Below are 9,678 nucleotides of genomic sequence, written 5' to 3'. Positions count from 1 at the left end.
GAGAATGGCCCTACGGCGACTGAGCCAGAGTTTCGTACCCAAAGGTTTTTTATCCATTCTGTCACCGAGGGAAGTTTTGGTTCGACCTATGGCCGCTGTCGCCCTCTGCGCCGTGCTTAGTTGGGGACCACTTCATTTTCACAGCGATATCGTTGACCTTGAGTTGTAAATTATTGCACAAGATAACTATTTAAACTGAAACTGCAGCTGCAATGAATGACAGTCCACTGAATTCAATGATGAACTGTCCTTTTTTAACTGTCATTTGGCATTATTGACACACTGTTTTCCTAATCTAATCAAGGTTGTTCAGTCTTTTTTTGTTTTAACAGCGTATATATAAATAAAGGTGACTTGACCCGGACCCTCCTCTTCTCCATAATCACACAACTTCAGGGGTACCCAGGCATATCAGGGCACATTGGCGTGTCTCACCTACCTTTGCTCTATCTTTCCTTTCGGACAGTTGATGATCCACCGGTACCCTGCTCGGATATCAGACTGCCGACTGGTGAGCTGCGTGATTTTTAATTTCAAAATTGAAATTGTGAAGGCGATAAACCAAGGGATTAGGGCAGAGAGAGCCTGCGATGTTCTATGCGTATCTTGTCAGTAAAGCAGGGGTACTGTGTTCTGAAGGCCAGAGAACACCCCACACCCCACAGAGAAAGCGCCCAGGCAATAACCTATCGCTGCAGCTGAAATAAAGGATTTATTTCAAAACACTCGGCTGACGCGTACGAAGTGAGTTTGGAGGTACGCAAAAAACAACTTATTAAATGTTGGGTATTTTCAGACTGGAGCAGTCATTTACTACACAGGAGCCGTAGTTCACTGAGACAGCTACACGCAAACAGCTGTCATTTATCGTGAATGATTGCTTCATGATTTCACATATACGTGACGAAATTATAGTATCGTCGTGTGAGTATGAAAGCTTGTCAGTGAAACCTACGAGCTCTGTGTAGTAAACGCTGCTCAGGATCATCTCCGGTTCAGACTGAAGACAGGCATCTCAACATGTCTGTAAACCATGTAAACGCTCTCTTACTGCAAATCACGAAGGAGAGTCTGCAGAAAAATCACCTCCTATTATGTCGAGCTGGACATTTTAATGAGGAAGTAAATGTTCAAGCTAAGCCAGAAAAGAAACCAACCTGTTTGTTCCTCCGTGTTTTCATCTTTCAGACTGAACACCTTCCTTACAATCCTGAAGTCTACACGCACCTCTTTAATAAAACCAAATCCATCTTTAACAGGCTCGTAGTCAGCAAAGAGCTCATTCTTCATGTGTTTGTCCTGTTTGAGAGGAGAATAATTAGTTAACACAGACTACATCTCTGGGTGGAGTTGATCTGGAGAATATGTGCTTTCCCAGTCAATGATTTTTTTTCCGAGGGTGGTTTTCGTTTTTGTTCCCCCCCGTGTGACTACTGAGGCGACTCCGAGGACAAACAGAAATCGCGTCTGACTCAATTGACTCGGCAGTCTGTGAAACGCGTGTTTAGTGATGAACTGCTGAAGATGAGAAAATGAGCCGCGCTTTTCTTTTCTGTTTACTCGTTGTGCTCACAGAAAATAACGTTGCGATTAGCGGGTAACAATACGGGCACATTACGATTGCAGCGCCCCGGGTCAAAGAATAATTCATTTCATTTACATCGACCGTTTAGATTAAACCATTTCTCCACAAACCTTTCTTCCGCCGAATCCCCCAACAGCGCAGGCGTCGTTGTGACTCCACAACCACACACCAAAAATAAAAGGGCACAGTCGTCCGCATTAAAACCTGAGCCTTTTTCTTCTCTTTAACGGCGGTCGGCATCGTCTTATTTTTACTGGTGCCCTCTGCCTCCACCGAGAAGTGCGTAGAAACACGCGCGGCAGCAGTATTCAGAGCTATCTTCGTAGGTGAAATGCAATCAATGCTTAAGGAGCCTGAATGGAAAATGTCAATGAAAAGAGTTTGTAGCAAATGTGAGGGAATCTGTCGATTTTGGGTGCAGAAGCATTGTTATTCGGGGTTGGCAACTTTATTTCTGTAATAACACAATATTCAGGGGGAACAGCTGTGCAGCCCTGACGTAAATATTTATGTTCAACCGTAATAAATGAATGCCTATAGGTCTTAGACGCAGTCCAAAAAACAACGCAATATTATGATCAATTTTTATTTTTAATGATATAAACCTTTTTCATGGACAAACACACACACCACACAACACACACAACAACGTGATCACAGGGTGGCCGGTCCTCGTTTCTCACTCGCTCGCTTGTGTCAGCACATGCCATGGGTTGAAGTCAGCTTGGACTGAGATTTTTATGAGTGGGGACGGATTCATAGTTCAATAAACTTACATGTTTTGTCTATGAGATATCTTCACAAATAATTAGAACTCTGATGAATGCAGCACTAAATGCAAGCGGCAGATCTTCCCAGCCCCAGAGTCGCTCTCCTTCAGCGTCACCACCACAAGCTACATGAACCTTTCCATATAAACTGGAATAAAATACAAAACTAGGAGCCAAACTCAAAGCTGAAATGAGACATTCATAGTAAATGAGTATAGTGAAAGAATCATAATCTAAAAGGACATAATGAAAGCACATATTGCTGTACATTTCAAAATATGTCAATAAATCCTTGATTAATATGAATATTTAAAATAAAAAACTATTAAATAACAGGCAGAGTGAGCGACGTTTTTGGTAGTAAACTTATTTAGTGATAACCACATTCAGATATATTTGTTAAGGACGGATTTAATCCTGGCTTCTAAAAATCTTAGTCTACACTCACCTAAACGGATTATTAGGAACACCCATACTTAATACTGGGGTTTGACCCCCTTTCGCCTTCAGAAATGCTTAATTCTACGTGGAATTGATTCAACAAGGTTGCTGAAACGCATTCTTTAGAAAATGTTGGCCCATATTGATAGGATGATAGCATCTTGCAGTGATGAGATTTGTGGGAATGCACATCCAGGGCACACGAAGCTCCCCGCAGTTACACCACATCCCAAAGATGCTCTATTGGGTTGAGATTATGGTGACTGTGGGGGCCATTTTAAGTACAGTGCACTCATTGTCATGGTCAAGCAAACCAATTAAACTGATTTGAGCTTTGTGACCTGGGTGCATTATCCTTGCTGATGAAACGAGCCATTCAGAGGATGGGTAACAATTTTATGTGTGTTAATAAAGGGTTAATGGACGATGGTCAGAAACAATGCATCAGGAGGCCGTGGCATTTAAACGATGCCCACCGTGGCCATAGGTGCCTAAAGTGTGCCAAGAAAAACATCCACACACCACAACTTATAATACACCACCATCACCCAGCCGCACCGTGGTAACAAGGCATGATGGATCCATGTTCTCACTTTAGTTTACGCCAAATTGACTCTACCCATCGAATGTCTCACCAGAAATCACGATGACATAGGCCAGGCAACATTTGTCAGTCTTCAACTGTCCAATTTTGGTGAGCTCGTTGACAAAGTTGTAGACCCTTTTTCCATTTGTAGTGGAGTGAGTGGTACCCGGTGGGGTCTTATGCTTTCTACCACAGCTGCTTGTGCCAGTGGAAACATTTCATTTTAAAGGGTCTCTTAAGCACCCAAAACATTAAAGTTCACTCAGGGACAAAAACCCAGAAAAGGGTTATAGGAAAGAGATAAACGAGCATTTTCCATCCCAAGACTGCGCCTTTCAGGGCAAAAAAGAAAATAACTTCATTGTTGAACAACAAACTATCACTTGTTATTCTACAAATTAATTGGACTATTAAGTTCAATTCAATTAAGTTTATTTGTAGAGGTTTTTTACGATTTACAAAATCATTGCAAAGACACTTTAAAGACACTTCAGTTTCTACAATATTTAGTCGTTACGCTTATCAGTGGGACTGTCAGTTCCGGCATATGCGAACGTTCAGAAAAAATCATAAAAGGACGTAAACACCAGCCGATTAACAATATTACCCGCCATTATGCATCAAACTTATAGCAAAAGTGGTAGTTTGTATATGTTGTCTGGGGTTATCATCATTGAGGTCCCTCTCGTGGAGTTGGCATCATCTCTTCTCCGGTGTCTGGATCCCGCCTGGCGCTTAAACAAACTCCTCGTTAAAACAAAGAGGACCCCCTAAAGAAAAGTTCGCGAAAGCTGCCGTTCCAGCAAAGTCACATTATTAGTCACCAAGCTCAAAGCCTCCTACTACTTTACTGCGCATTTGCTCTATATACCTGCGCCCCCCCATGGCTGCCTTCTTTGGAATTGCTTGGGCCACAGAGATGGCTGCAGCAGCTTCAAGGACTGCATGGCGCAAATAGGCTCAAGCAGCACCGACAGAAAATCACTCTGCATAATGTGTCTTCCGCAGCCGCTTCTCCCGACAGTTCCAGCCGCCTTTCTTCCGCCGAATCCCAACAGCGCAGGCGTGTGACGTCACAACGCCACACCAAAATAAAAGTCCAGTTCGCGCATTAAAAACCTTGCGCCTTCTTCTTCTTCTTTAACGGCGGTCGGGCATCGTCCTTATTTACTGGTGCCCTCTGCTCCACAGAAGTGCGTAGAAACACGCGCGGCAGCAGTATTCAGAGCTATCTTCTTGTGAAATGCATCATGTTAAGGAGCTGAATGGAACTGTCAATGAAAGAGTTTTGTAGCAAATGTGAGAATCTGTCGATTTTGGGTGCAGAAGCCATTTATTTCAGGGGTTGGCAACTTTTTATTTCTGTAATAACCACAATATTCAGGGGAACAGCTGTGCAGCCCTGACATAAATATTTATGTTCAACCGTAATTAAATGAATGCATATCAGGCTCTTCAGGAGCAGTACAAAAAACAACGCAATATTTATGATCATTTTTATTTTTAATGATAAACCTTTTAATGACACACCACACACCACACACACACACACACACCACGTGTATCACAGGGTGGCCGGTCCTGTTTCTTCACTCGCTCTGCTGTGTCTCACACTGCCATGGGTTGAAGTTCAGCTTGGACTGAGATTTTTTATGAGTGGGGAGGATTCATAGTTCAATAAACTTACATGTTTTGTCTATGAGATAATCTTCACAAATAATATAACTCTGATGAATTCTGAAGCCTAAAATACAAGCGGCAGATCTTCAGCCCCAGAGTCGCTCTCCTTCAGCGTCACCACCACACGCTACATGAACCTTTCCATATAAACTGGAATAAATACAAAACTAGAGCCAAACTCAAACTGAAATGAGACATTCATAGTAAATAGTATAGTGAATAAATGAAAGAATCATAACTAAAGGACATATGAAAGCACGTATTGCTGTACATTTCAAAATATGTCAATAAATCCTTGATTAATATGAATATTTTAAATAAAAACTATTAAATAACAGCAGAGTGAGCGAGTTTTTGGTAGTAAACTTATTTTAGTGAATAACCACATTTCAGCTATTATTTTGTTAAGGAACGGTATTTAATCCTGGCTTCTAAAAAATCCTTAGTCTACACTCACCTAAAGGATTATTAAGAACACCATACTAGTACTGTGTTTGACCCCCTCTCGCCTTCAGAACTGCCTTAATTCTACGTGGCATTGATTCAACAAGGTGCTGAAAGCATTCTTTAGAAATGTTGGCCCATATTGATAGGATAGCATCTTGCAGTTGATGGAGATTTGTGGGATGCACATCCAGGGCACGAAGCTCCCGTTCCACCACATCCCAAAAATGCTCTATTGGGTTGAGATCTGGTGACTGTGGGGCCATTTTAGTACAGTGAACTCATTGTCATGTTCAAGAAACCAATTTGAAATGATTCGAGCTTTGTGACATGGTGCATTATCCTGCTGGAAGTAGCCATCAGAGGATGGGTACATGGTGGTCATGAAGGGAATGGACATGGTCAGAAACAATGCTCATGTAGGCTGTGGCATTTTAAACGATGCCCAATTGGCACTAAGGGGCCTAAAGTGTGCCAAGAAAAACATCCCCACACCATTACACCACCAGCACCAGCCTGCACAGTGGTAACAAGGCATGATGGATCCATGTTCTCATTCTGTTTACGCCAAATTCTGACTCTACCATCTGAATGTCTCAACAGAAATCAAGACTCATCAGACCAGGCAACATTTTTCCAGTCTTCAACTGTCCAATTTTGGTGAGCTCGTGCAAATTGTAGCCTCTTTTTCCTATTTGTAGTGGAGATGAGTGGTACCCGGTGGGGTCTTCTGCTTTCTAACAGCTGCTTGTGGCCGTAAACATTTCATTTTAACGTGGCTTTAAGCACCACAACATTAAAGTTTCACTCATGGGACAAACCCAGAAAGGGTTATAGGAAAGAGATAAAACGAGCATTTTCCATCCAAAGACTTGAGCCATTTCAGGGCAAAAAAAAATAAAATAAAATCATTGTTGAACAACAATAATATTAATTGGTTATTCTACAATTAATTGTACTATTAAGTCAATTCAATTCAAGTTTATTTGTATAGCGCTTTTTACGATACAAATCATTGCAAAGCAACTTAAGTTGCTTTGCAATGATTAAGTAAAATTAAGTTTCTACAATATTTAGTAGTAGCTTATCAGTGGTGACTGTCAGTTCATGTGCATATGGCAGAAATGTTCAGAAAAATCAATAAAAGACGTAAACAAACAGATGATTAACACTATTAACAGCAAATTATGCAATCAAACTTATAGCAAAATGTGGTAGTTCTGTATGTTGTCTCTGGGTTAGCATCATCTGAGGTCCTCTGAGGGGTTGGCATCATCTCTTCTCAGGTGTTCTGGATCCAGACTGGAGCTTGCGTAAATCCTAGTTACAAAACAGAGAAACAAATAGAGACATGATTAGCGTAGCTGCAGTTCCAGCAAAGTAAAATTAATTAGTTTAACCCAAGCTAAAGAATAATAATAATAATGCGCATTTGATCAGATATAACTGCAGTCCAAAATAATGAGATGCATTATTTGAATGCTTGGCCAAAGAGATGTGCTGCAGCAGCTTATAAAGGATGCATGGAGCAAATACAGGCTAAAGAATCACAGAAAATCAATCTGAATAATGTCTCTTACGCAGAAGCTCTAAAGAAAGTTCCAGACGTAACCAAGCCCAAAGTTATGGTATAAACTTGTGCAGAAGCAGAAAAAGAAAAAGGCAGGAGCTCAATTTTATGTGAGAATCCTCTCGTCAATGCATAAAAAAAAAAAAAAAAAAAAAAAAAGAGTTTCTGTTAGTGTACAGAACAAAGTTTGTAAAGTAGTGTATATTGGAATTGAGCAGAATGATAGAGAGGAGAGAATCGACACAGCAAAGAAGTACCGAGGTTTTTCTAGTTCAGAAACCAAAGCTATATTTGAAATGATGAATCCAGTAGTTAAGACTGGTGCTGACTATTTTACATTGGAACTCGAGGAGTTTAATAATGGACAGGAATTAAAAAAATGCTTTTTATTTTATATAGGGGTTTTACCTGATGTTATTTGTATACGAGAGACTTGGTTAAAACCATAGCTAAACTTTGTTATAGCTGTCACGCTTCAGTGAGATAAATGCACGAAGAAGATGAAGAAAAAGGCAAATAATCTTCACAAGGGTCACTCCAGGACAGAACAGGCAGGAGACACATGTAGGGACACAGTGGACCAGACAAACACTAACTAAACAGACAGAGACTTAAGTACATTGGTAAACGAGGATAATACACAAGACACACCTGAACTAAACGACGTAATCAACGGGAGACAGAAACTAGGTCACACAGAGCACATGAGGGATGAAAACACAACAGAAGCAGTCCAAGGATGTGACAACAGCGGGGTATAGTTCAGTAAGATAAGACACAGATATGAAAAAAGGAGGGGATGTGCTACTTTCATTGAAGAAGGATTAGCTTTTAAAAGAATTCTTTCTCCAGATAAGTTTGAATGTATAGTCATAGAAATATATAACCAAAATAATTAAACTTTTACAGTTAACCTTTATAACCCATGTAAAGAAATTATGGCTACTGATTTCAGTGACATTGTGCAAAGAATAGAGCACCGAGAAATTTGGTGAGGAGATTTTAATGCACTCTCACACTCTCACCGTGCGAGTGGAAGTGAACAAAAAGTAAGCAAAGAAAATCTTGGCAGTGATCGTTTTCCAGTTTTTTGTAAAGTTGTTGTATATAGACAACCAAATAGTTATATTTACAGTCGGTGTTTTGTCAAAGCAAACTGGGAAGATTTCAAAGAACAGTAAAAGAAAGAAACTCAATGTATAGAAATGAATGGAAATGTAGATATTTGTGTTAATAAAGTCAGCTCAATGGTAGTAAATGCTGCAGAAGGATACATTAAGGTTATAAGGTTATAAATCAAAACAGAAAACTAGTTCCATAGTGGAATGATGAATGTTCGATATCAATTAAACAAAGGAACTATACAATGTCTATACAATGAGCTATACAATGTCCCATCATCTGCCAGAAGAGGCACTGAAGGTTATCTTGGAGTTATTTCAGATGATTTGGTATGAAGGTGAAGTCCCTAGACAGTGGAAAAGAGCAATAACCTTACCATTTCAAAAATCTGGGAAGGTTCCTGGAAATCCAGAAAACTATAGGCCTATTGCTCTAACATCACATCTTTGCAAGTGGATGGAAAAAATGACTGTCCAAAGGTCAACTTCTTTTAGAGAAAAAAAAGGGATAATTACCAGTCATCAGTGTGGTTTTAGAAAAGGTAGGTCTATTACAGATGCTATGGTTAAAATAAGCAATGAAATAGAAAAGTATGATTGGAAATAAGAAAGGGATGATGCAGTTTATTTTGATATAGAAAAAGCATGCGAACCCACGTGGGAGAGAGGGGTTATTGATTAAAATGAGTAGTCTAGGAATAAGTGGAAGACTTTAATTGGGTTTAGGGTTTAACTAATGGGTCAATAATACTAAAAGTATGATCGGAAACGTCTGATGTTTTTAATATTAATAATGGAGTTCCTCAAGGAAGTGTGGTCAGTCCTATTTTATTCAATATTATGATTAATGAAATGTTTAATGGTGTAGGTTCAGAGATTCATTCAGCCTTATATGCTGATGACGGTGTAATTTGGAAAACAAGTAAAAACATTAAGTATTAATAACAAGATTCAGGAAGAAATTAAAAATGTTGAAAATAGGTCCTTTGATTTTTTTTAAATCTCACAAAGACATGTTGTAAGATTTAAAAAAGAAAACAAGATCAAATGAGATGGTCATTATATAATGAAAATATAGAAAAGGTTAAGGAATTTAAATATTTGGGTTTGTGGATGGATGAAAAGTACATAGAACATTAAAACAGAATGCAAAAAAAGTGCTTAATCTAAGGAGATGTATTTCAGGTATGGAATGGGGAGCAGAAAGGGAAGCTCTTTTAAGTATATAGAGCCTTGATGAGATCATGATTTATGGAACTGCCAGACGACACTGGAGGAGGAGGCAGGAGCGGGTGGCAGGGCTCACACCGTCCACGGCTTTCTCCCTCGTGGCGGGCGTTGTTGCCAACTCACACACCTTGACTGACGTCATCAGCAGCTCTGGCTCCGCGGTGATCCTCACACACAGAGCGCGTCATCCGTGTAGCCGGTTTGCTCACACGAGGAATGAGGAGATTCCACAAAACGAGAGTCTTTAATAA

This window comes from Cyprinus carpio, chromosome B4 (assembly GCF_018340385.1).
Source record: "Cyprinus carpio isolate SPL01 chromosome B4, ASM1834038v1, whole genome shotgun sequence".
Lineage (NCBI taxonomy): Eukaryota > Metazoa > Chordata > Actinopteri > Cypriniformes > Cyprinidae > Cyprinus > Cyprinus carpio.
Note: the sequence above shows the minus strand (reverse complement) of the source record.